The 27,485-nt window shown below is 40.5% G+C and overlaps 1 long non-coding RNA gene across 1 annotated transcript in view; it reads right to left on the reverse strand.

Annotated features, from left to right (window-relative positions):
* Positions 1-25,453, reverse strand: part of LOC116848946 — a 61,314-nt gene extending 35,861 nt beyond the window's left edge. Inside the window, exons 1-2 of the long non-coding RNA XR_004379037.1 lie at positions 25,354-25,453; positions 25,080-25,116 (exon numbers count right to left, since the gene is read on the reverse strand). This is a non-coding gene — a long non-coding RNA (uncharacterized LOC116848946). The remainder of the gene's footprint in view (positions 1-25,079; positions 25,117-25,353) is intronic.
* Between the last annotated feature and the right edge of the window lie 2,032 nt (positions 25,454-27,485).

A 27,485-nucleotide genomic window follows, 5' to 3' on the forward strand; every position in this document is an offset into this window, starting at 1 on the left:
ACATGTTAACGATAGCAGCGAGAGGATACGCTTATAGCGCAGCCGTTGCATAAACTCGCTGCGGTGCATGCTCGCCGACAAAATTAGTGCCGCTGGGAATCGAACTTGTCTGCAATAGGTACCCGCATCGACCGTGAAATAATTAGCAGAGACACACGATTCTTTCGTCGAGAACGCGACGCGAATCCTACACTGCGAGCGCTTTCCTGCCATTTCATCGATCCCCTCGACATCGACAACGTACAATTAATGTAATTAAGTTTCACGCCGCGCTGGTTCCGGGAATTTTTGCTGCATTCGCGCGACGAAAAGAGACGGATCGACGGAGAAAATAAATCTTAATCAAGCATGAACGTTCACCGACACGTCGGCATGACGCGAAGGATAAGTTAAACGTCATACGTCACTTTTAAACCGCCTCGCGTCTAATATGCACACACACACAAAATTCGGCAATAAAAATCCAAAAATCAAACAAAAGTCTCAGACTTCCACGAATTTTGCGACACGACTATGCTGAGAAAAAAATGCTCCAAAATTTATTCATGGAATAAAAATTTATCTTACAAAGAAATAAGTTATATTTCACAGAAATAAGCTTTATTTTACAGAAATAAACTTTACTTCACGAAAACAGACAAATAAATTTTCAAGTATTTTTGGAATTATGAAATAAATTTTTCAGTATTTTTTTTTTAGTACAATAATGTGTCGGGTCAATTTCGAGTTTACCTTATATCAAACCGAATTCTGAACTTATTTTGCATAAACGGAAAATTAAAAGAAGAAACAAAAGCTTCGCTGAAATAATCGCGGTAATTAGTTCGCCATGCATATAATTTTGAAGTTAAGCTCGAGCCGCTTTGATGGATCTTTCTTTTTTATAGCGTGCAATCGACGTGGCCGATTATTGCGTCGCGCGCGTTTTTCCACCGTTAGACAACGCGGACATATGGGGGATACCTCCGACATTGCATTTGCAAGCCTTACGAGAACGCGATCAGCCGGCGAATGCGTTTTTCGACGAAGCAGGCGAGATGCAAGCTCGTTTGCGACGTCGATCGAACCTCCCTGATCCCCGGCTTAAACTAAAACCGCCATCCGACTAAATATGCGCGCCACTACTATGCAAATTTATCGAGGTATGCGTAGCGTGTGCGGTTTCATTAACGTCTCGCGCCGGTAAATCGTGCTCGCGAGCGATACGAAAGCGTTTGAATATTTATACGGAGACGCGCACGCCGGCGTAGGCCGCGCTGAAAGCCGTTGTTACAATAATTCAAATTCGAAATTCGAGCCTTCGTGTAATGCAGCAGCAACTGCGGCTGCGGCAGCTGCCGTTGAAAGAATTATATCAGGTAGCCGTTCGCAATAACGTAAGATATGTTATCGCGAGAATAACGCCGCGCGCTTCCTGAACGACTCTCCCAGTCTTAGCCATCGACAGAGAGCCGCTGAATTCGCTTGCACGGAACCGCGCGAGTGCTGTATGTGTGTGTGTGTGTATGTGTCGGGTATGCGATGCCGAGAGAGCGAAATTACGAGGTAACGTTACGGCCGCTATTTATTTCATATAGATTACTCAGAACTTTAATAGGGTCGTCCCCTCGCGACCGTACAAGGACGCGCGACGAATAGACACGCATTCGCCGCGAAGTCGATCCTAGACCGAGGAGATCCTCGAGCCCGATATCTCAGCTGATACACGAGGAAAATAGAGATTGGTAATGGAACGTTACTTTTTGCTCGATATTTGTACAGAATCATCTCGTGAATTAATGATCACTTTTATTAATGATCAACCCTTACAATTCAGGACGCGTTAAGTAGATGGGAAAAATAGTTTGTTCTTCCTTTTCTTATGTAAAATCACTTTAATTTTATTATTGTTTCTAGTACAAGAATAGATCCTAAAAATTTATTTTTGTGAAAGAAAGTTTATTTCTGCGAAACATTTTTTTTATTTTATATCTCATAAAAAAACTTCAAGTGTAATATTTTTCTCAATGTAAAGTCTCCATCTTACTAAGAAACATAGTATAAATTCTACTAAAAATATAGTAAATTTTTTAATAACATATTTTAGTTCGTAAAATGTATAAATAGCACATATGAAATGAAGGGACAATTATTGCAGAGAATGTGGATCTAGTTCCCCGGTTACGAAATTTTATAGTAACTTTTATTATAAAATTCTCTCCATAATATACTGAGAGACAAAATATCTGAGAAATAAAAGATATTTACTCACATTGGTGTGAGCACCAATAATACATTTACTCTCTTACGCTAATATAAAATATACAATTTCTTAAAACCTTAGCTTTTCATGGAAGCAATCGTTTATTCTATTTAAATAAAAGATTTCAATTTGAGTAAAATGTTTTTTTATTTTTTTGGATACTTTTTCTCTCAGTGTATGAAAGCTGTTATCTCCAAAAATTGTAACAGCGAATAAACTCAATTCGAGTCATTCCAATGGATCCTTCTTCATAATGTAACTTCGGTACAGTTTTACTAACAAATTGTCCATTATTTGAATGATGCACAGATAAAAAAAAATATACATATAACGATAGTTCTCGGACATTCCTAATTATTAGTCGATGGTTTCCAAGGAATACGTGGTGAATGCGACTCGCGCTCTTCAAGGATTTTCCGGCAAGGATGCTACTAGGAGCAAAGAGACGGGGAGGCGATACAAGATCCCCATGTACGTACTACATACGGGCGGCAGATATTAGTAGGAGGCGCGCGGAGTAGTAAGTGAGCGAGGGCCGATATTAATCTACATCCAGTGCCGCGGCGAGGGACGGCCGTGCATTCATCATCTTTATTTTAACCACACGACCGGCCGGGCGGTATATCTGACTGCGATCTGCACTAATAACATTCGCGTTATGAATGGCGCGCGCGATCCCTGAAACACCGCGAGCATTAATTCGCTGGGCGAAGGCGCGTCGAAAATTGCAAGCGGCGACGATGAGGGCGGGGACGCTCAGCAGGCAGAAGAGGTACCCTCGACGGTACGAGAGGTACCGCGAGGAACTCTGATTGGAATTCCCGTGAATTCGCTGGCGAGGTGGTTCCGGAGGAATACTGTGCACGGACGATAACTGGAAGTCGGCTCGAGCTCTTCGAGGCGTAAGAATAATACGAAATAATAAATCTCTATAAAAATTGACGACTCAATTTCCGCGAGACCGCATCCCAGTAAAGCTTTTTTAAGTGTAGAATTCAGCGTTTTGATACTTTCTACTTATCGGGAACTTTAATGCTCGTAAAAAAAAACATCCAAACATAATAGCTATAAATATAATTTTATTTTTAGCGCGGAATCCTCTTTTATATATATATATATATATATATATATATATATATATATATATATATATATATATATATTGACTTTAAGAAAATTCTTTTAAAACCAAAAGGAAAATATTCTTAATACAATATTCTGAAAATTAGGGAAATTGGAGTGTTAGAATGTTTTTCGTTTCAAAAAAATCCTCCTGAGGCCGCATATGAGGATTCCGTTAAGAATAAGATTATGAATTTTTGGGTGAATCGAGTGAGTTTTTCGGAGGCATTCGATTCGCGTGCGAAGTAAGCGCCCGGTTTCTCAAGCGCGATTTTAATCACGCTTTAATCGTTGGAACTATCAGAACTACCGAACTGAAAAGCCGAGGTGCCAACTTCACACACCCCGATCCCATCGGTAAAGTTAGAGCGATCTAAAAATGTCCAATTAAAGAGCGGCAAAACGAGAAACTGGAAATTCCGGAATCTCGAAAAGCGCGCTCCGCCGAGGCTCCACCGCGGCTCGTACGAACATTGCTGATCTCCTCGTCATTAATCTGCCGTTATCCGGCAGATAGATCGGCGTCGATAGAAGTTTCCGCGAGCGCACGCCCGTCCTCGGGACGCAGCGGCCGCGAGTACGGTAGATCCGTTAAAATTAGACACGGACGCGTATTAACGTATAACTGCGCCGGGGTTAATAGTTCGGAAATGTAAATTGCGAGATGCGCCGAGATCGCGCTCTATCGGCGCGGCTAACGGGTGATATCGATTGTCCTTATCAACGGGACTGTTGAGATATCTCTCCTTCTCTTTTTCTTCTTCTCTCTCTCTTTCTCTCACACACTTCCTCGTGCGCGTTCCACGAACGAGCGAGATGCTGGTCGGTTGACAACGTCGATCGCTGTAAAATATCGTTCGCTGTACCTGCGTTCGGATGGTGTTAATGAGGGAAATAATCGAGCCGAGTTCCAAGCAGGAAGACACACACGCTGGTGGATGTGGCGAGCCACGGACAAAGAGGCTGCGACGCGAACGCGGAGGCAGCGGAAGAGAATGAGAGAGAAAGGGGGAGGGGGAGAGAGAGAGAGAGAGAGAAAATACGTTGAACAAGAGCGCGGCTAAATTAGTCCGGAGAAAATCGCGCGATCTATTCTGCCCCACGGGGCTTTCTTTCCTCGCACCAGCGTGTCCCGAAATAATTGGCAAAAGAAAACCCTAGACTGCCTACCATTCCCGACGGACAATGTGAATTATTCGAGTTGGCGGCGTAGAGAGCACCGCTCGCGCGCGTCGTCGACCGCGCGCTACTCCCCTTGTTGCAACTTACGTACCGTAGTGCGTCACGGAGGCAACGAACGACGGCTATCGAGTGGGAAGTCGCTTGGAGAAGTTGCGTATGTGCCGCGGATCCTGTCGAAAAGATGGAAAACGGTAAGACTCGACCCGTGAAAGGGAATCCATCCCCATCGTCTTTGCGTTCGCGCGCGATCATGGGATCAATCGAATCTGAATCTTTATCGCGACTTCACAGACTTGTCTGCATTACACGGAGCTGACTAAGCTGGTGTGATAAATAAAAATGATTTATTTTGCTCTCACACATCTATACTTTAACTCTCTTGCATCGGAAGTACTTCTCTTAAGTTTGATCTACAATACCCTTTTTGCTTCTTGTTGCTTGTTTTTCTGGCCTAAAGCTTGATCTGCAATGTGTTATTTGCTTTCTATTTTTCTTTCTTTATCTCTTTCTAAACTAAAAAAAGACAGGACATGAAACAGGAAGCAAAGAGCATATTGTAGATTGAGCTTAGAGTTTAATCAACAAAGTGCTCTTTGCTTCCTGTTTCTTGTTCTCTGTCTTTTTCTGGCTTAAGTCTGATCTACAATATGTTCTTTGCTTCCTGCTTTTTTCTCTTTATCTTTTTCTGATTCAAATCTTAAGCTTTAAGCCAGAAAAAGATAGAAGACAAGAAACAGAACGCAAAGAGCATATTGTAGATCAGGTTTTAAGGTTAAAGTTCGAATCAGAAAAAGAAAGAAGCAGGAAGCAATACATTGTAGATCAAGCTCAAGACATGAGAGAAAAAACAGGAAGTAAACATTGGACCCAGCTCTAAGTAAGAGAAATACTTTCGAGCGATCGAACACGCTCGGATCTACTCTCAATAGTAGTTACATGGAGAGTCAAGTGTTATCAGTCAAGTGTTCGACGTTATCCTGCGAGGAAAGAATACGGTCACCTTCGCAAATGCTCAATCTTACGCGTTTATGTAATTTTTATATAGAGTGGAGTATATTGCATGAAAAATAATATAAGAAACTGCGGATGTTACCGAGTAAAATAATAAATAAACCAACAAACACGGGCCCATGTAAATCGTACTCTTGATCTTCTGGCAGTGCGCGAAATGCTCGACGGTTTTACGACGCGATGCTCTAATTAAACGCTCGCCACATAAAACAATGCAAGTGCCGCGGAGAGATGGAATCTCCCGCCGGGAATGAAAAAGGAAGGAAGTTAAAGACTCGCTGAGAGCGCGGGCGCGCGCGCATCCGAAAAGAAGGCCAGCCGGCCGGCTTTTGTTCTCTCAAGAGGGTCAGATCTGCTCGCGGGTTTGCGTGCTTGCGGTAAATGAAGGGAGCGAAGCGCCGATGGGGAAAGAAAAAGGATGAGGCGCGACGAGGAGCACAGGCGAGAGAAGAGGAAGAGAGGTGGAGGAGATAAAAGAGATCAGAAGGCGGTAACGTACGTGCGTACGTATGTACGGACAGGCGAAAGCTCAGCGTGTCCTCCTTTTGCGACGAGTCGACGCGCATTGTGAGAGCCCCCTCTGCGCGCCTCCAACCCTTTTACGAGCGGCGCGTTACGAGATAATTTATTTTGTACCGGTCGTCGGATAAAATTAGGAAGAATAATGGCAATCAACGAGCGCGCGCGCGTCCACGTTCATTCGAGATATTGTTAGAAAACGGAATATAACAACGTGTATCGTTAGAAGTGCATCCTACCTATCTTGTCGTCGAAGTTGGGTAATATATTAGAATCATCGGCAGGGATAAATATAAAAAACACGAGATTTGTTGTATACTTTATAGTATACTTCATGACATTTGCTGTATCCGACACGATGCAAAGAGGGAGCACAAATTTCTAACCCTCGTGTATATCTCGTAACAGAAATTTTTTTAATATTTATCTCCCTACACAGTTATACAGTTAGCAACCTAATTTGTATTTTTCGAGTAGACTTCTAATATCGTTAAAACATTAGAATAAAATTACAGATACATAAGAACGTTGATTCAAAATTTATAAATTTTTCAAATATTTCATTCTTTTTAAGGTTTTTGAGGCTTTTGAAGGCGATTAATTTTTTTTAAGTTTCTTTAAGTCGAGGTTAGAAAAGAGTTTCATCCTGCATCTCCAGGTGTTCTCGGATTTTCAAGAAAGTAATGCAATTATCTAGCTTGCCGATCACTTAGACAAACACAGGTAATGGCATTGATTTAAAAGAACTAGTATAAATGACACACTGAACAAATTAGCAAAGAGCTTTATCTCCGACGGAGATTCTTGAGTTCTTGAGTTATGAGGGAACATACAAACAAACAAGAATACTGAAAAGCTCCTTTTTCTGAAGTCGCTCAAGAGAGAGACGGCCAACAGCCGAACTTAGACGGCAGCGGCACTTTTGCGAGAAAAGATAGCACCTAGATCGAAATAGATCGCCGACCCACAATCCACGCAGTCTCTGGTCAGTTAATCACCTCGTCTTCGACGCAATTATCCCAAGTGGGCGCGAGATCGGGACCGAGATCGCGGTGCGCCCACGGAGACGTGCATACGCACGCGGCTTCTGTTCCATGCGCTCCTATAACTGAAATTCCATCTCGCAGAGACGAGACAACGATCGAGAGCGAGACCGCAACGTCGTAATTCGATCCACGATCTACCTGTGAGTCGATCGACGTCGCAGGTGCGCGCGACACATCACAACCACTAAACGATCCGTCAATACGGATCTCTCGATTATCCCGCGCGGATCTATTCTCGAGATCTAAATATTTGAGCGGCGGTAATGTTGTTATGACGCCGTTAGCCGCCGTAACTCGCCGCCTTATGAATGATTCGGAGTATCGGAAATCGGAGAGTTAATGAGCACGCGCGCGAGTGATCGACACATACGTGACATGAATATTCACCTCGGTCGAGTGTTCACCTCGTATCGAATTCTTCCCGCTTCGTGAGAACCGATCGCGAAATACGCGACGAAGGCTCGCGTCGACAGATCGATTATCTCGATACTCGATCGCGCGCTAAGAGCCGAGTATTCTTTTGTCAGCGCGTGTCTAGCGCGCCGTACGACATCAAGTGAAATACTTGGCCGCTACTTGATTTCCTCGTTTTGCACGCTAACGTTGCATCTCGCAGTGAAAACGCCGCCCGGCGCGAAATCGCACAATTGTTTTGTCTCCAGATTGTCCGCTTCTCTCCACCCCCATCCTTCCCCTCGATGACTACCGCGTCACTCTTTCTCTCTCTCTGCTTTTCTGTCTCCTCTATGTTTCTCTGTTCTGTCCCCGAATCCCCGCGTCTTGATATTCTCTTCTAGAAAGAGACCGAGTTCGCTCTCTTCGTAGGCAATCTCGTCCCCTCGTTGCTCCATTTGTTAATTCGACGATGGCTTCTCACAATAAGCAAAGAAGAAGCGTCTCTTTGCCCCCTCTTCCCTTCCGCAGGCTTGGTTTCACCATTTGGACAGTATTATGACTAGACGGTTAATTAATGTCCCGGATTATGCCCCGCCGAGGCACTTCTTCTTCCAGTCGTTCCTTCTGATTTAGCCGCAAATTGTAATCCTCCCGCACTTTTGTACGAGAGACAAATCCGTTCACCATTTCATTTCTCATTGTGTATTCTCAATATGCCCTCACGAAGTGAAATTATCGCGGCATAATTCCACTTATAAAAGCACCGAGGGAGACATCCAGCAAGAGAGAGAGAGAAAGAAAGAGAGAGAGAGAGAGAGAAGCGTGACGCGCAAACGACTATTTTGATCTTACATAATCGAGTTCTGCGAAATATTATTACAAATTCTGGAAATTATGCGCTTTAACTAGGAACGGCTGATGAAGCGAGAAACCGGCGGCTGTACACGGCGCATCAATTCGCGTGACTTTATCGCGAACATTCGTCTTCGTGATACTATTGCGGGAGCGAATCGCCGCAGAGAACGAAGGGATAGAAAATAACGGATGAAAATACATCGAGCAGGAAAGTAGGTAAATTGCATCTGCCGGGAGATCGATGTCTCCCTCACATGTCGAGAATTGCCGAGACGGAGGGAGAAACTTTGTATAAGAATAAAAGACAAGATTATCGCGTGTGAGCGACTACTCCAACGATTTTGACAAATCGTCACGAACCTACGGCGACATGTGTATTCCTCTGAAATGTAAATTGCCCATGATTGCGGGTACTTTTGTAATTTCTGGCAAGGGCCTGAGAGAGAGAGAGAGAGAGAGAGAGAGAGAGAGAGAGAGAGAGAGCTCTCTCTTATACACATATATATGTGTATAAGAGAGAGGAGAGAGAGAGAGAGAGAGAGAGAGCTCTCTCTTATACACATATATATGTGTATAAGAGAGAGGAGAGAGAGAGAGAGAGAGAGAGAGCTCTCTCTTATACACATATATATGTGTATAAGAGAGAGGAGAGAGAGAGAGAGAGAGAGAGAGCTCTCTCTTATACACATATATATGTGTATAAGAGAGAGGAGAGAGAGAGAGAGAGAGAGAGAGCTCTCTCTTATACACATATATATGTGTATAAGAGAGAGGAGAGAGAGAGAGAGAGAGAGAGAGCTCTCTCTTATACACATATATATGTGTATAAGAGAGAGGAGAGAGAGAGAGAGAGAGAGAGAGCTCTCTCTTATACACATATATATGTGTATAAGAGAGAGGAGAGAGAGAGAGAGAGAGAGAGAGCTCTCTCTTATACACATATATATGTGTATAAGAGAGAGGAGAGAGAGAGAGAGAGAGAGAGAGCTCTCTCTTATACACATATATATGTGTATAAGAGAGAGGAGAGAGAGAGAGAGAGAGAGAGAGCTCTCTCTTATACACATATATATGTGTATAAGAGAGAGGAGAGAGAGAGAGAGAGAGAGAGAGCTCTCTCTTATACACATATATATGTGTATAAGAGAGAGGAGAGAGAGAGAGAGAGAGAGAGAGCTCTCTCTTATACACATATATATGTGTATAAGAGAGAGGAGAGAGAGAGAGAGAGAGAGAGAGCTCTCTCTTATACACATATATATGTGTATAAGAGAGAGGAGAGAGAGAGAGAGAGAGAGAGAGCTCTCTCTTATACACATATATATGTGTATAAGAGAGAGGAGAGAGAGAGAGAGAGAGAGAGAGCTCTCTCTTATACACATATATATGTGTATAAGAGAGAGGAGAGAGAGAGAGAGAGAGAGAGAGCTCTCTCTTATACACATATATATGTGTATAAGAGAGAGGAGAGAGAGAGAGAGAGAGAGAGAGCTCTCTCTTATACACATATATATGTGTATAAGAGAGAGGAGAGAGAGAGAGAGAGAGAGAGAGCTCTCTCTTATACACATATATATGTGTATAAGAGAGAGGAGAGAGAGAGAGAGAGAGAGAGAGCTCTCTCTTATACACATATATATGTGTATAAGAGAGAGGAGAGAGAGAGAGAGAGAGAGAGAGCTCTCTCTTATACACATATATATGTGTATAAGAGAGAGGAGAGAGAGAGAGAGAGAGAGAGAGCTCTCTCTTATACACATATATATGTGTATAAGAGAGAGGAGAGAGAGAGAGAGAGAGAGAGAGCTCTCTCTTATACACATATATATGTGTATAAGAGAGAGGAGAGAGAGAGAGAGAGAGAGAGAGCTCTCTCTTATACACATATATATGTGTATAAGAGAGAGGAGAGAGAGAGAGAGAGAGAGAGAGCTCTCTCTTATACACATATATATGTGTATAAGAGAGAGGAGAGAGAGAGAGAGAGAGAGAGAGCTCTCTCTTATACACATATATATGTGTATAAGAGAGAGGAGAGAGAGAGAGAGAGAGAGAGAGCTCTCTCTTATACACATATATATGTGTATAAGAGAGAGGAGAGAGAGAGAGAGAGAGAGAGAGCTCTCTCTTATACACATATATATGTGTATAAGAGAGAGGAGAGAGAGAGAGAGAGAGAGAGAGCTCTCTCTTATACACATATATATGTGTATAAGAGAGAGGAGAGAGAGAGAGAGAGAGAGAGAGCTCTCTCTTATACACATATATATGTGTATAAGAGAGAGGAGAGAGAGAGAGAGAGAGAGAGAGACAGACAGACAGACAGACAGACAGACAGACAGACAGACAGACATATAGATAGACAGACAGACAGACAGAAAGAGAAAGTCCTACTTTGATATTTTAATTAATACAGTCTTCCTGAGAGCCGATATAGAGCCGAATGCCGCATCGATGTTAAGATAATGAAGATCTATCGTTCTAGCAACGATTCTGGTCTCGTCTTTGAAGCTGATGTCCGTGTAAATCATAACGGATCGCAAAGTCGCGCTCAAAGCATCGCTCGTCGCGCGAGTGTAAAACAGATATTGCCATCGCGGTCGGCGTAAATTGTGTTTCTCAGCCGCGCCACCGACTTCAGGCACAAAGGCAGTCGCGGTAAAACGTACATTAATCAAACCCAGCGCAGCCGTACATCCAACACAAAGGGCTAATTGAGATTTCTGAACGTTACAGCGCGAACCGGCGACCTTGCGCTTGTTATTTAATGCTGATTTACGATTATTTTCAATGAGTTCAGCCCTGCAATACTCGCGACTATGCCGACAACACTGTTTCGCTTACGATTTCGTCTTTCGCTGATGTCCCTAATATTTCAAAATTTTACTAAACAACTCAACTTTTCTAGTAACGGTTTGGAATAATGGAATTTTTTTTTATTCTTACACGGAGAGAATTTTACGGTAAAACTCACCATAGAATTTTATAAAAAGCATCGACATTCTGCAGTAATTGACTATCCTTCCATTTCGTATGTGCTACTTTCCACCATGAAAAAAAATATCTAAGAAATAAAAAATATTTATTCGGTGGATACTAATAGTATTATCAATATACAAAATATTTTTCAAATAAAGAAATATATAGTTTTTTTTAAATCTTAGCTCTTCACGAAAGCAATTGTGTTTATTCAAACTAAATTTATTTAAATCAAAGAAAATGTAGTAATTTAAATAAATCTAGAGAGTTAAAAGAATTAAAGAATTTAAGTAAATATGTTAGTAGAGCCACCGAATAAATATTTCTTATTTTTCAGATACTTTCTTCTCTCAGTATACGAAACTCCACTTATTATTTTAGGAACTGAAATGTGCCGTTAAAGAATTCGCTGTGTTTCTAGCGAAATGTATCATGTTGCTTAAGCAAGACAGAATTTACTGACAGTCTATTTTTCTACGCTACTTGGAACACTAAGATTAAAAAAACAAATGATATAAAAAAAGCTATAATATTCTCTTTGTAATCTCCCAAGTAATTTTTGCCAAAGGTTTGATTTCAATAAAACTCGCAAAGCGTCGAACTCAAAATATTTCTGGAAGCTAGACACGGTAAACGGTAAAATCTCAAGCCCAAGAGGTACCAACGCGCTCGATCCTCGCGATTTCCCGCGATCGGTCCCGCGTCGACTTTCGCACCTCATTTGCGCGAAATAAGACCGACGCCCTTTCTCACGTGCGTCGTCTGCGACACGTCCGACACGCATCAGGGCGATGCGTGCGTAGACGGACACTGTTGTCGGTATCGCACGCCCAATGCGACGCAGCCCGAGCGTGCATAATGCGTTAGTGCTAAATTTACGTTCTGGCGACGCGAATCTAGACGTACGTGGGAGGAGTCCGCCTCTCTCTCTATCTTCGTCCGGTCGCATCTCTCTTCATCTCGAGCGCGTCGCGTTTCCCTCCACCTACCCGTGCGGCCCGCCATTATCACTGTGTATCTCTCTTTCTCTCTCTGTCTGTCTCTCCTCTCTCCAACCTTCCGTGATCTCGTCTCCTCTCGCACACGCACTCTCTCGCCCCTCTTGCGCAAGCTGCCGACGGTGTTGCCACTTGACTGGCGATTTGTTACTCGCAACCATACGCGATGAATAATTGCGACGTCACGCCGCCAAGGCGTAAGACGCGGTTTCCACGTCGGCGACGGAATCGTTTCCTACATGGGGAAGACGAAGACGACGACGACGACGACGAGAGCACGACGGCGAAGACGACAACGACGACGACGACGACGACGACGACGACAACGACGACGATGATGAAGGCATACCTTATATGCGAGAATTACAGTCGGCCGGTGCTGACGTCCTCAGCGATCTTAATCCCGTGATATTCCGTCGATTCGTTTCGTTCAAGCGTAACTCACGTCAACGACAAAGTCACAGTCGGTTCACGAAAGCCCGCACTGGTCGCGCGTAATCGCGTAATCGATGAGCGAGAGCGCACATGGAGCGAAGCTCATTTATCGAAAGATCAAGTTGCGAGAAAGATCAGTTGTAATGTAATCCTCGATTTCTACGGTGCGAGATCAAATCTGACATGAGTGCAAATATTTGATAAAGCGTCAGAACACACCGGCCCTCTCAAACCCGTTTTCCACTTGGCGATAATTAAAGTTGACATTACCGGTTTTTAACGCGTTAACCTATAACGTAACTTTTTCCACATCCATTACAAAAAAGTCTTATCTTTAGCAATATACTTTTTACATGGTGAAAATCGATAACTGTTGCCAGTTTAAATCTTTGAACCAAACAACAAAAGTGGTCTTAAGATCTTTGAAGCTACTTTTCCTAAAAGAAAAATGTAACCACCATGAAAAGTTCTTTTTTTTTTAATAGAATAGCTTCGAGAATCTGAACATTATCTTCGTTTTTTACTTTGAAAATATTCAAGGCCTGTATATAACCTCAAGAAGACTTTTCGAAAGTCAAAAGGAAAATATCCTAAGCGATATTCCCAAAGTCTGAGGAATTTCATCTATAGTATAAGTCTGATTCTTAATAGACTTCTTCTAATAAAGAAGATATTTGGCTTCAAATAAACAATTCCTCTTGATTCAAAGGGAAGAGAAAAGATTAAAATAATATCTAGTAGATTTACCATTTATAGTCTACTTTGTTAGAAAAGAAATACTCTTTTAGTGAGAATTTTCGCTCGAAATATGAAATCACTGAAAATAGCATCTTGCAGTCAGTTCTTTTTCTTTTTTGGGTACTTTTTGAGATACTTTCCTTTCGATTTCAAAAAAATTCTCTTGTGGTCATGCATAAGAGGACTCTCGCTAAGAATAAGATTATATTTGTTTTGATACTCGAGTTGCGAAATTTTAACTCCACTTTGGACCTGAACCTGAACTTTCTAACATTTGTATATTCTGAAGGATCAGTATATGCACGATATACATGAAAAGTGAAACCCTACTTAGCGCCTCTAAATGGTACTAAACCACACAAAGTGCCACTTGTAGATTCTAAAGAAGGTCTCTCGGCTAATAGGTTAAGTAGAATCAAAAGTGATTGATATAAGCTTCAGAGAATATCCAAATAGATGTTAGATGGAACATCGAGGTCGAAAGTGGGATCAAAATTTCGTGACTCGCGGGCAGAAACCGCATCGCACGATTGTCGCGATGTTGCACAGACCTAAATCGGTAGATCGGTTGAAGGTGGAGCTAGAGAGTTCCTCGCAACGAGACGTTTGAGCGCTCGCAGCGAGACATACGGGCAATTTATCAAGCCTTTTCAAAGCCACGGCTTGGTATCGATATCGCGCGATAGCCCTGAGTATCATTAGTATAATTTTTCTGCGAATTACGCCCAAGGGCCTTCTCCACGGCGCTACTGTCCCTCGTTGCATGAAACTATCCTTAGATACGCGATCTCCACGATCTCGTATCGCGCTCATTTTTTCGAGGTCCTGATAGTGCTAATAACACGTTATTAAGCTGCCAAGACGCGAGCAGGATCGCAAATCTCTCATTCGCTATCGGCTATGGTGGTTAATTTGTCAAAATTATATCCATATGTAATTATTCATAAAGTCATACAACGACGTTAGCCCTCACATCGCAGTCTGCGTATCGTGCGACGCGTGCATTCTAACTTCAATGGCATAATTACAGCTTTCAATGATACGAATGTAAAAGACTGGCAGATCTCAAAGTAATCACTTTGGTCTCGTGTCGGCGTTATTACTCGTTCCAAATAAATATGATGTGGGAAATCCCAATAATAAAACGAACTTCGTATTGTAAAGATCATTTCGATTAGAAACGCTTGAATGCCCTGATTGAAATTTCTTTTCGCGCGACTTAATTCTTCCTCTCCTTAACTTTTCCTCTCTTAACCTTTCCTCTTAACCTTTCCTCTCTTTGTTTCCGATACTATTAACGCATCGATTGATATTGCGATTAATTCCGTTGTAACTAGCAAAATTGATCAATAGCTATTTGCTGATCACAACGGAATTTCAATTTCCTTCCAAATGGTGAATCGCGTATCACTTTGATATTTATGTATATTTAATCCGCTCATGAATAACTACAATTTTATCAAAAAATAATATAAGATTTCGCATCCTGCAAAAAAATGAGACTAAAATTTGTTGTACTCTTTATAGTAATTATTTCTCCAAAGTGTGATATTACAGTTACAGATACTAAATATTTTTTTCTCAGTGTGCCAGTAATGCATCGAGAAGTATCCCATCACTGAGGAGAAGTATCTAAATAGTGCGTGTCGTTCGCGTTATCGTAGATCTCGTGACTGTCCAGTCGAGCTAATGATACCCGCTACGTTGGTCGCAGCTTCAATATGCAAATGCCGGTTAATTCACTATCAGACGTCGCGATCAATTCGCGGTGGTTAGAATTGCGGCGACAAAGAGCGAGTGTCGGCGGCTCACCGAGTGTCTGCACCCTGAACGAGAGAGATAGAGAGGAAAGGAGGTGGAGGAGAAGAGAGAGAGACTATCCTCTCGAATAGAGCCGTCTCGAAGGCGCGGAGACGCGAGGAAAAGGTCTCTCGGACCCGGTAACGCTAAGTGCCAGCGAGTCATTAGCCGGGCAAATGGCGTTACGGTGCCTGGAACACGTGGTATGGTGTGTATCCGACGCTCGCTCGCTCGCTCGCAGACGCGACCAACATGTCATAATCAGCTGGCTGTGAAAGCAGACGGAGAAATGCGCAGCCCATTAGCCGAACAACGATGACCGCTGTTCCGAGACGGTGCCGGCCGTTTGTCGTCATATCGCGCCGCGCGCCGCGCCGGGAGCCCGAGAGCTCGTCGCCGATGATTACGACGCTGACAGAGGCGCGATTCGCGGCCGAGCGAGTAGCCGAAACGACGGGACGAGAGAGCGGCGTCGGTGGCGCGGCGGTTTGCGCGGTCACACCACGCCGCGCCACCCGGCGGGCCCATTATCCGCTTCCGCGAAACCCATTCAGCCGTTTTCGCGAGATTTCAATGGACTGGAGACGGATCTCCCCGGCTGTCTGTCCGACGCGCCTGCCCACATAATTCGGGATATCACAACGGGATCGGGAGGACGTATAAATAGGCGCGAGCGCGCGCGCGCGCGAGGGTGATGGACGTTGCGAGCGTTTAAGCGGCACCAGGCGACCGCGGCTAATGACGATATAATGTAGCCTCGTTACTTGCGCGATTATCACCGGCCGACTTTATCGTTCGCGTAACGCGCCGTATCCCGAATAATCCGGCTGGATGCCGCGAAAGCCGGACGCTGTATCACGCATACGCACGTATGGCGAATAATCGGCGAGAAAGAGAGAGATTTCTCTCGAAGGAAGCTAATCTTTATATTATTACCATCGACTTCTGAGAAGATTGCTCCTGTAATTGCCGACTTGAAGATAGTAAGTCCCTGACCAAATATTTGCATATTCGTCCTGTGATATTTTCAGGTATCAAGCGAAATAGTAAAATACCTGCGATAATATCCGCAGAAATACCCGCAAAAGTATAAATATTTAACGACACTGAGAAAAAATGTTTGGTGTTTGTAACTGTAATTAAATGGAAACATTATTATCATAAATTTCGGCCAAAGAGAGAGAAGCTATTTTTCATTAAATTTTACTATAACGTTAGTGTATGTAATCAATCGATTGATCGTTTCCCCACTGTAAATATTCTCACTCTCTCTTTCTCTTACTTCAAATTCTGACAATTCCCTTCTTATGTTTAACTAATTTAAAAGACAATATGTTAAGAAATTACATACACAGAAGAATATCACTCTACTACTGGGAGGAGCGATTGCACAAGTTTTCTTCATTTAAATAATGCTCACCTTCAGTACAGAATATGCTCTTGATAATAGTCTTGAAATCGTAAATTTCAGAGAAGTTCATTATTACGTACTGAGAGAAGGAGAATTTGTTTTCTTTACAAAAATATCATAAGAATTTGATTATATACGATTTTGAAATATTTTCGATTGAAGTGCCAAACTTGCTAGGAAATGTTAGCAAAATGCGTTTTAAATAAATGTGACATCTCTTATGAAGAAACTTACAACAGTCTTGCGGATATATGAACTCATGAAACATTTTAATACAGCGACTACTTTAATACAGAGCGTACTACTTCTCTGTGCACTGACCAAAAGATTGCAGATATTAGTCGGAAATAGCTAGTAAAACACGTCAGATAAATAATATTAAAACTTGCGCTTTACTCCCTCTGTTAACACCTCGACTCTGTGCGCACGAAAATCCGGTCATCGAAGTCCACCCTCCAAATACCTAGTAATTCCTAAAGTTCAACGCGCCATAGTCCGTGCCGAATTTAATTATAATACGGCGGCAACAGTCAACTTACAACAGTCTACCACATCACGGTCTACTTTTCCGCGATCATAAATCTCAGCGCGCGTTCAAAAATCGAGCAGCTTTGCTCCTAGCTTTGATTAGAACGTACGAGACACTCGGTCGCCGCTTGACGGTTATCGCACTTTACCCCGCACGGGACGAGCAACCGTTTAATTCTCGCGACAGTGTAGGAAACAGAGGAGCGCAGAAGGGATGGGACGGGGGCAGAGGGAGAGGGGATCGAAATCGACGAGACACACGAGCGACAGGTGGCGTTTTCTATAGTGGCCGGGAGGCTTCTCTTTCGCTTCGCCCTCGCCTCACGAGGAAGGGATTTTCGCGTGCGAACGCGCGCGCGACTTCGTCGCGGTCGTCCATCCGCCTTCCCTGTTCGCCTTTTTCCGTTCCGTAGCGCACCGCGACACCGATCGCTGACAGGTTTGCGGTTGTCCTTATAATAGCGCCACACGGCGCGCGAAGCGGCCACCGTGCGGCTATCTAGCGGGTGCCGCACAACCCGCCACGCCGGCTTCTATTTATAATCGCGAGTGTACGTGTGTGTGTGTGTGTGTATGTATGAGACTCGCGCCACGCTTATATACGGGGTGTCACGTAATACGCGGGAAGCATCACAAACGGGGGTCGCTTTGTAGCCGATTGTTAAGCTTGATCTACAATGTGCTCTTCTTCTGTTCCTTTCTCTTTGTCTCGGTCTGAGACTCGATGTCCTAAGCTTTAGCCCAGAAAAAACGATGAACAAAAGACAGGAAGCAAAGAGCGCGATCAGGCTTTAACGTCTACGAAAACGACCCACGAATGTGACGAGCTTCCCGCGAAAATCACAATTCAGACACAACGAGTTGCTCTCACACGGATTAGCCGAGCTACCAAGTTATTCCCCGCGAGATGAAGGAACTTTATTCAGCGGTACTTGTATTTTGAATTCGAAATATCGGGTATATATAAACTTGCATAACCTACGTAGATACGCAATATACACTTGATATGTATATATTACTTTCGTAATTACAACAGAAAAGTATAACACTGAATGTTTCAAATGTTCTCCGCGAAACACAAAATTTGATCTACAATGTACAAAGACAGAGAGCAAAAAACAGAAAAAAATAACACATTGTAGATTAAATCTTAATAGAAATATTAAAATAATAGGAATAGAATAGAAGAATAATAAAGATATTAGAAATAGAAAAATAGAATAATAGAAATATTAAAACTTAATAGAAATATTTGCTTGAACATGAATCCGCGCTCAAAAACTACTCGAGTTGTATTTAGAAAACACACCTTGATTTGTCGCGTGGCAGCTCTCGTTGCTTTAGAAAACTCACTCCAAAATCGCTCTTTAATTGTAGCCTGGGACATAAACGATTTATTCGTTGCGAAACACCGAGTTCATCGATGAAGCATAAGCATTTATCGCGCGACACCCCGTATACGAGCGCTGTCGCATCAAGCGCGTATGTGCGCACTTAGACGTAACGACCGACGTTTTCATACGACGTACGCGCTATTTCGACGGTGTTATATCTACCTACCTACCACCGAGCGCGACGAGCTAACCGATTCGTTCGGCAGGTGCTACCAGCTTCGCCGACCGCAGGTGAGTCGCGAAGCGATCTCACGTTCGACGTCAGCAGGATAGAGCGTCGAAAGATGATGAGAGTTATCATCATCGAACGAATTGTTCTATCCACTCGCGAAAAATTGGTACTCGAAATCGATGTAGTTCTAACATGTATAACATTGCAAATGTGTCACCGATGCGCACTCAGAGAAGAAGACATGGCGATGGCAACTGCATGGATGATAACTATACGAGTTTTGTACATAAAATAATGTATAGGCAGAGTTGCCGAAATATCGTACCGGTCTCCCAAGTCATATCTCATTAATTTCTTTATTGTTACTGAATATAGATGACAATAAAAATTAGACATAAATGAGCAATGAGAAATATAAACAAATAATTTTCAGATCATGTCTTATTTTGTGCGTGCTACGAACATTTAAAAAAATCAGGTGTGATTGATAAGGTACGATTTGGGAGCCCGGTGTGCGACTTTGGCAACTCTCTCTTATGGTTTAATAAACTATTTTATACTTACTACAACTAAAGTTGAAGTTAGTTATGAGAACTACATAGTTGTTATGTACAGTTCTCGTTAACTTTAGTTGCAATAATTACAAAAAGATAGTTTATTGAACTACACATTAATTCTACATATAAAACTCGTATAGCCGTTATCTGTATAATTACCATCACCATATCTTTCTCTAAGTATATTATAATATACGTCTGATGTGACAAATATCACATATCATACGGAAAAATAACGTAACTCAAAATATAAAGTTTTCCAAAACAATAAAAAAATGATAAGATCTCTATAAAATCAATAATGCACTGTGAGAGAAGAAAATATCTAAGAAATAAAAAAATATTTATAAGTACTAATAACATATCCATTTGTATCCAATATATTTTTTTTAATAAGGAAATATATATTTTCTTAAAATCTTTTCATAAAACAATTGTTTATCTATTAAGTAAAAGAATTTAAATTTAAGTAAATATGTTAGTATCCATCGAGACAGTTTAGCGACACTTTGAAGCACATTGTATCACACATTGTTAATTAAAACAAGACAAACTTTCAGAGGGAAGTGTGTCTTTCAGAGTACATTACACGCCCGTGCATTCTTGGCACGTGTTAAGCATTTTAACCGCATCGCTGCTGATCATCGGCTCTTTACCCTCGCTTGGTCGCCACAACGATCGCGATATTACTGAAATATTCATGTCGCGCGCGACCCACCTGAGTGACAAATCTTTTGCCGCGCCACGGGAAATCACGAAAAATCCTCGTAGATGAGGATCTCCACATCGAACAGCCTATATATCGCTGGTATTTCCGTCGTAGTTTATCGGAGAATTAATTACGTCACTAACGCCAGCGCTCGCGACAGCCGCGGGACGAAATTTGACAAGCAAAGGGCATGAATTCGCAAGACGCGGCCTGGTTAACCCGACAATCTTGGAAGCTATTTTGGAACGGTATAAAGTATAATATATTACGCATGTAGCACTTCCTCCCACTTCCCTTCGGGGTAACGCGGTATAGAGGATGCGCAAGGTGTTAAAGTACTGGTCGCGAACTTAACGCTCGCATTTTCTTAAATATCGCGTCGATATTAAGGATGTACTGCCCATATCTTGAAAATGATGAAAAATTTTGGAAAAAATTACAGATTAATCTATATTGCATCTAAAAACAATTGCAAACAATTTTACAGTCTTAAATTAAAAGTTACTCCACTTTAAAATGAGCCAAGCAAGCATAATAACGTCAGATAAGTATTCTGCTGAGAGAGTACTTTAAATCATGTTGTTATAGAAATACATGATGCTGTTGTTTTAAGTAAAGAAAAAGATAACTAAAAATAATGAAAACATTTGAATTTTTCCCTACATGTACCTTAAGTTTTCAAAATGATATATGCAAAGTTTCATTGTGGTTTACAGATAAATCTTTAGAAATCAGAAATAAATAAAATAAAGTAAATAAACTATAAAAATATGATGTTATAGTAAAATATGTTGTTATTTGTTGTCGTGTGTGTGTGTGTGTGCACGTTTTATACGAAAAATAGAAATATTAGCGTATTTCTAATATTTTGTAACATTTTGCAAAAATTATACGGGGCAATACATCCTCAATGGCAATGAATTTGCGCTATCAGGACTGACTATTTCGCTCGATCATCCCCGCCAGTTAAGTACACATCAGTGTGAAATTTGCAGTATTAATAGGTTTCTCGTCATTCCCGAGGCGTTCCTAGGATTGATTGCTAATTCAACGAAACGTCAACAATTTCATCTTATCGATGATATGCCTCTAATCACGAATATAACAGGCTCTCTCCGATATAGCAACCGCTCGTTAGGTTAATGGTCAGTTAGCGCAATACGATACGGTTCTTTCCTCTACGGATTAAATTCCTAGTTCACACTATATATATTTCCGTATAAGTATACATCGTTTAGATGAGCGATGTATAATTGAAATTGCAACACCGAGCGTGCGAGTAATATTTGATAAATCGAACTGCAAGGTTAATCTCAACAAGTCAACTTGGAATTAGTCTGACACTACGTGTTGAAATTTCAAAAATTATCAGAAATAATTAAACTAACTTTCGTCAGGATGTTGCAAGGTATAACGAGTAAAATCGGGCGAATGGAGCGAATGGATTAAGAAAATAGTCGATAACGTTATCTGGAAAATTCAGCTCAGCCCAACGGGATATTCCAAAGGACATTCGCTACTATGTTTATTATCACGATTGCACAATGCAATCATTTGTCACAAAAGTTTCTCTCGCGTTAAGCCGCAACTAAATTTCGCGGACTTTATTTAACGCGTTTCATAGACCGCGTAACATATACGGGTCGTAAAGAATTTATTGCGAGCAGTGCGGAGGATATGCTCATTAATAATTGTCACACTGCCAAGCGAATGTCAACGTCATTCGTCGCACCGCTCACAAGAAAGATACTTCCTGGCGACAAGGAGGCGTACAAAGAAGAACGGAGGACGTAAAGGCGACGGGAATAGATTTATCGGCATTACACGCATTCGTAATGACGCCAATATATTTAGATGATTGATCCGACGGTAAGTAGCCCGGCTGCGCGGTATATTCTTCGGCGCATGACTAACGGGCTACGTCAATACGAAGGCAGCTTTTATCGTTGCACGACGATTTAACGCGAGTAAGAGGTTATTAATGTTATTATCGCGGTTACCACCGGTAACTGTACTCCGTGCATAATCGTGCGTTAGAAGCAGCTCGTACCTAAATCATCTTACAACACTCGCGAACGGTTAACTCTCGTTTTTATATACTCCACGATTTCGTCAGCTTCTCGTCCCGACGCGCCTTTTCGAAAGTCGGCATTCTTCAAATTACAATCGAAGTACGAATCGTCCGGCGAATAACTGGTCAGAGCGGGAGCTTTTTTCGCGTCTCATTTTATTTGACGTCTTTATACGACGGTATTTAACGGAGCAAATGAAAGGCCGAAAGTGAAAGAGTCGCGCGCAATGAGTCAGAATGCGGCACGGCTTCCGCTACCAAATCGAGACAAAGGCATTCCTCGGTGCCGTTAATGCAATCGGACGTTGAATCATCCTCGAGAACGAAGGCTCGTCCTCCACCTACACCTCCCACGTGCGAGTCGATAAAGAAACGTGGCCAACACTAATTGTTACGATGATGGATCGCCGGGAAAGAACGCGCGAGACCTACAGACCCGCGTCCCCATAATACGAATGCGTGTCCCCCGCGGGATAAGAAATAAAACGAGATAAATTAGGTACAACCGACCTGTCATATTCGATAAAAGTCCCCGCGCGGCTTTCACGCTCAACCCGTCGCGTGCAGCGATTTCGGTGAATGCCGAGTGGTCGCCTACGCTTACAAATACCACGCGGTTCAGTGAAATCAGGATATTATTCAAAAGCAGATTTATATAGAGAATTTCACGTAATCAACTTAATATATGGCAATTTGGAGTTTGCTAATAATAAAATAAAATAATACACTGAAAAAGAAATACTTCAAAATTTGTACAAAGTTTATTTCTGTGAAACAAACTTTTACCCTGTATAAATCAATTTTCAAGTATTTTTTTCCTCAGTGTACACTTTTATCTCTTGAAAAAAAGCTTACATTGAGAGAAGAAATATCTGTAGAATAAATAAAAATTTGTTCAGTGGGTACTAATAACATATTTAAATTATTTTGTTTAAATGCAATAAGCAGTTAACACAAAATATAATTTTTTTAGAAAAAAGTATATTTTCTCATTCGAATGAACAATTTTTTTAATGTAAAAATATATATATTAATACAAGTAAACATGTTATTGTAGCACCTATCAAATAAATATTCTTTTTATTTTTTAAACATTTTTTCTCTCAGTATAATTTGTACTTTGTCCAGCATTGAGAGAAAAATATTTTCTATTCATCATTATAATGACGTGGTGAAATAATTACAGTTAGGAATGTTTACAGTAAGTGCTTTTCTTTCTGGCAACTTTTTTTGTTATAGAACAAAATAATAGGTGACAATATAGATGACAATAAAAATAACTAAATTTGTAATTTGTAGCAAAATAATTTTCTTTCTCTCAATGCTCATGTAAAAATCCATAAACTAAGTAAATTGCATAAATTTTTTGTGTAATCATGAATAAACCCATCATCTTATATGTTTGTGCTCAATTCCGTATCAAAATATTTAAAGAATAAGCATTTATCAAAACTGACGGTTTTCGTAATTATCACGGATGATTCTTACAGCGTAATATAACTTTAGCTCGCATCAGAAATCAAAAAGTTCACATGGATGAATGCGAATGGATAAAAAATTATATCTGAATCGACAATTGCGTTTAATCCCGGAGAAACATCAAACGGGTAAACGTGATATTGTCAAACTGTATTAGGAAATTTCTCTTTGATATTCAAGATTTATATAACTTACTAGTATATAGTATATAGTTATCAAACATAAGCGCGCGCTGTATTAATTCATAAATATTTGTTAAATAATATCGCATTCATTAAAATATACAACCGTGCTTTTCCTTATCGGTAATCAATGCGATTTATTAATCTACTGAAATACTAACTGCATGCACTACATAATGTGATGCTTTATAGCGTTTAATTTTACGCTCAATTGATATTGCTGGACGTCCTAAGAATCCAGCCGTCCTATATCGATCGCTCTTTGCTTGCTTCATTTTGCTATATTGTATTGGCGACCGTACTTATTTCAACGACATAACAAAAAATGCGACAGTTTACGGCATTTCGCGCGCACACTCACGAGTTACGTGTAAATAAACAGCGAATCAAAGACAGCGTTGCGTCTGACAATAATGAGAAAAAAAGAGAAGATACCGTTTCACGGCTGATTATATTTTTAAAAATGAGATTCTTCTTTCGCGTAAATTCTATCTTTTAGCTAAACGATGATTATAAATATTGTATTTAACATTTCCAGGAAAATAGCATCATAATCTGTTACTGTTAAAAATTTTGGAAACTGACCAACATGACGATTACTATATTTATCGCGAGTAAGAAAGTAATCGCAAATTCCATATGTGGTGGCGCAATTTTGATGCGCAATCTTGAAGCGCAATTCTAACGCGCATTTTACGTTGCACGAAACAATTGGGAGATCATACTGAGTATATTGAATAAAGCATTAGAGTATTAAGAATACTAAGAATTGAAAAACTATTAAGAATTAAGAAAAAAGATGAAGGATATTAAGAACCTTATTTTTAAAAAAAAGATACTCTATAACTTAAGACTATCTGGTAAATAAGATGATATATTTAAAGAAATGTGAATTTCCGATTGTTTCGAGCAGGCTATTTCAGTGGACAGAATAGATACATGCATGTAAAAATTCCTAGCACTGAGAGAAAAGTTTTTTCTATTCGTCATTGTAACGACGCGGTGAAATAATTACAATTGGGAAACCTATTTTTAGAGTAAGTACTTTTCTGCGGCTACTTTTTTTAGTATAGGATAACAAAATAATATAACTAACGGCAAAAATAACTAAATTTGTAATTTGTAGCGAAACAATTTTCTTTCTCTCAATGCTCATGTAAAAATCTACAAACTAAGTAAATCGCATTGATTTTTTTGTATACTCAAATCACGAATAAATCCAACATCTTAAATGTACTCAATTTTTGACTCACCCAAATACCAGGATCTCAATCACGTTCTGCTGCAAATCTGAAACAATAATATAGATCACTACGGATTAGATATGTGAATTAATAGTTTAATGAAAAAATACACACGGATACGAGCGTGTTAAACTTTTGCAATTGTTATAACTCTACAATTTTTATACTTGGATAACAATATCCTAATCTTTCGTCCTAAAGGGTTAAATTAGAGAGAGAGTGTATATAAACATTAATTAGTAATTAGAGAGTTAAATTGGAGAGAAAGTGTATATAAACATACCTTCGAGTTGATCTTGCTTTGCCCGAACCGGATCCTCCGGTACAGTATTAAAACTACATTTTACAGGTTTCGTAGAATCCATCCTGTGGCAACGTTAAATCTGAAACAAAAAGAAAATTCTCGGGTTAGTTATGATGTTAAAACAATAATGTGCCATGGATAATTGTCAAGAATATAGAAACTCGAGACGGTGTATTCTTTTTAAACCGACAAAAATGAAAAATAATAGTTACCATCCAAATTCGAAAATGCTGTCATTATTTAATACGATTCTACGATACAATAAACAAGATAATATAATGCGAAATAATAAAACGCGTCTCACGTACGTCTGGCTTCGCTAAAATATAACTGTGGCAGCTAAAACGCGTTATTGGAATAGGCACAGCTAATACCGTCATTACCGAGACTAAATTTATTCGATATAACTTAAACACTGCGACAGAAATATTCACTGCTAGATAGAAAGTTCCCATCGTAATAATTTCGCCCCTTTCTTTAAAATTGTACTTTATACTCGTCAAAAGCATGAAACTAACGTTTCGCGTTATAAATCCAAACTAAGGTTTCTCATTAGTTGTTAACACAGATTAATAATTAACGTCCACTTTGGCGCAAACACAAAAACCGATGTCTTTCATACTCACATGTCTACGCCATTGGATTCTTATTTCACAGGAGGATGATTTTACGTTTAACGCAAGCGCGGTAATTTCCTCTTTCCAATGATCTTTGTTTCAAGTCGCTACGACGTCTACAAGTGAAGTTATTGACGATTGTGTCGATCCGTGTTTTCGGCCGGCCGGCGTTATCGAGCGTAGCGAGCAGCAGATACGACGCGACGCGACGTGCGTGAATGGAATGCGGCACGCGACTGCTTCCGGTGAGTCACCTTGGGCGGCACGCGGCCCCCCCCCCTCCGCGCCTCAGATAAGCGTTGCTCGCCGCGGCCGTTCACCTCGCATATACACGGTGTCCGGTAAGTCGCGTCGCAGCCGCAGCGAGATACACTGTAAATCCAAGTGCGTTATTTTTAAATGCGTGAACGTATAATTTGTCTGAAAACCCTTTTACACGTTTCTTACTGTTTTAAGTCACGTTATTTGACACATTTATAAGACGGATAAATTATAAATTTAATACGTTTTAACATGTTAAATGACGTGACTCAAAATAGTAAAAAACGTGTAAAAGATTTAGCCAAAATAATACACTTGAATTTGCAATGTAGCAGTGATTTACATCTCTTTCTCTGTTTTTAATTTTGTGATTTTTACAATACTTTATATAACATGCTTCTTATTTCAATGAAAATAATTACATATATCAAGTGTAAATAAAATACATTTGCAAATTAACATTTGCATTCTTTCTTTGTGTAATTTACTCTTTTATAAAAATTCTTTATGATTTATAATTCCCTAACCGTGTAAAAGCCATTCAACATGTTAAACTGCTAAAACGTGTAAATAAAAATTTACAAGTTTAACATGTTAAATGGCTTTTATACTTTATAACATGTCACAAAAGTTTAATAACAAAGTTATCTTGTTATATATTTCCAAGACGTGTTCTCATTATTGCGGGTAAAATCCGTATCATATAAACATACTTATACGTGTTAAAATAATACGGATAAAATGGTTTCTGGAAATTACACAGATATAAAATAAGTGAAATTAACACATTTGCAGTGTACGACGGCACAATCCAAGTGTTATTTTTAAACGCATGTAAATATAAGCATGTAATTAGTTGAATCCTTTTTATCCCTTTTTACATGTTTCTTATTGTCTCAAGTCGCGTCATTTAACACGTTCAAACGTATAAAATTCTAATTTCTACATCATAAACATGTTGAATGATGTGATTTGAAATCGCAAGAGACGTGTGAAAAAAGTTTCAGCCAATTACACGTTTATGCGTTCAAAAATAGTACATTCGGATTTGCAGTGGAGGCGTCGCCATTATAAAGTTCTTTTGAACAAAGTTCTAACTGTATGCAAGGATTGACATTTCACGACTTTTATTCGATTTTATTTTCCAAAGGAAAACGAAGAGAATATTTATTAATTTAAAAACGAATATAGCAAGTTAATTTCTCTGTTAAATTAATATCCCGATATAATGTG

This window comes from Odontomachus brunneus, unplaced genomic scaffold (genome assembly GCF_010583005.1).
Source record: "Odontomachus brunneus isolate Ranch 3 - 2012 unplaced genomic scaffold, Obru_v1 Obru_scaffold_102, whole genome shotgun sequence".
NCBI lineage: Eukaryota > Metazoa > Arthropoda > Insecta > Hymenoptera > Formicidae > Odontomachus > Odontomachus brunneus.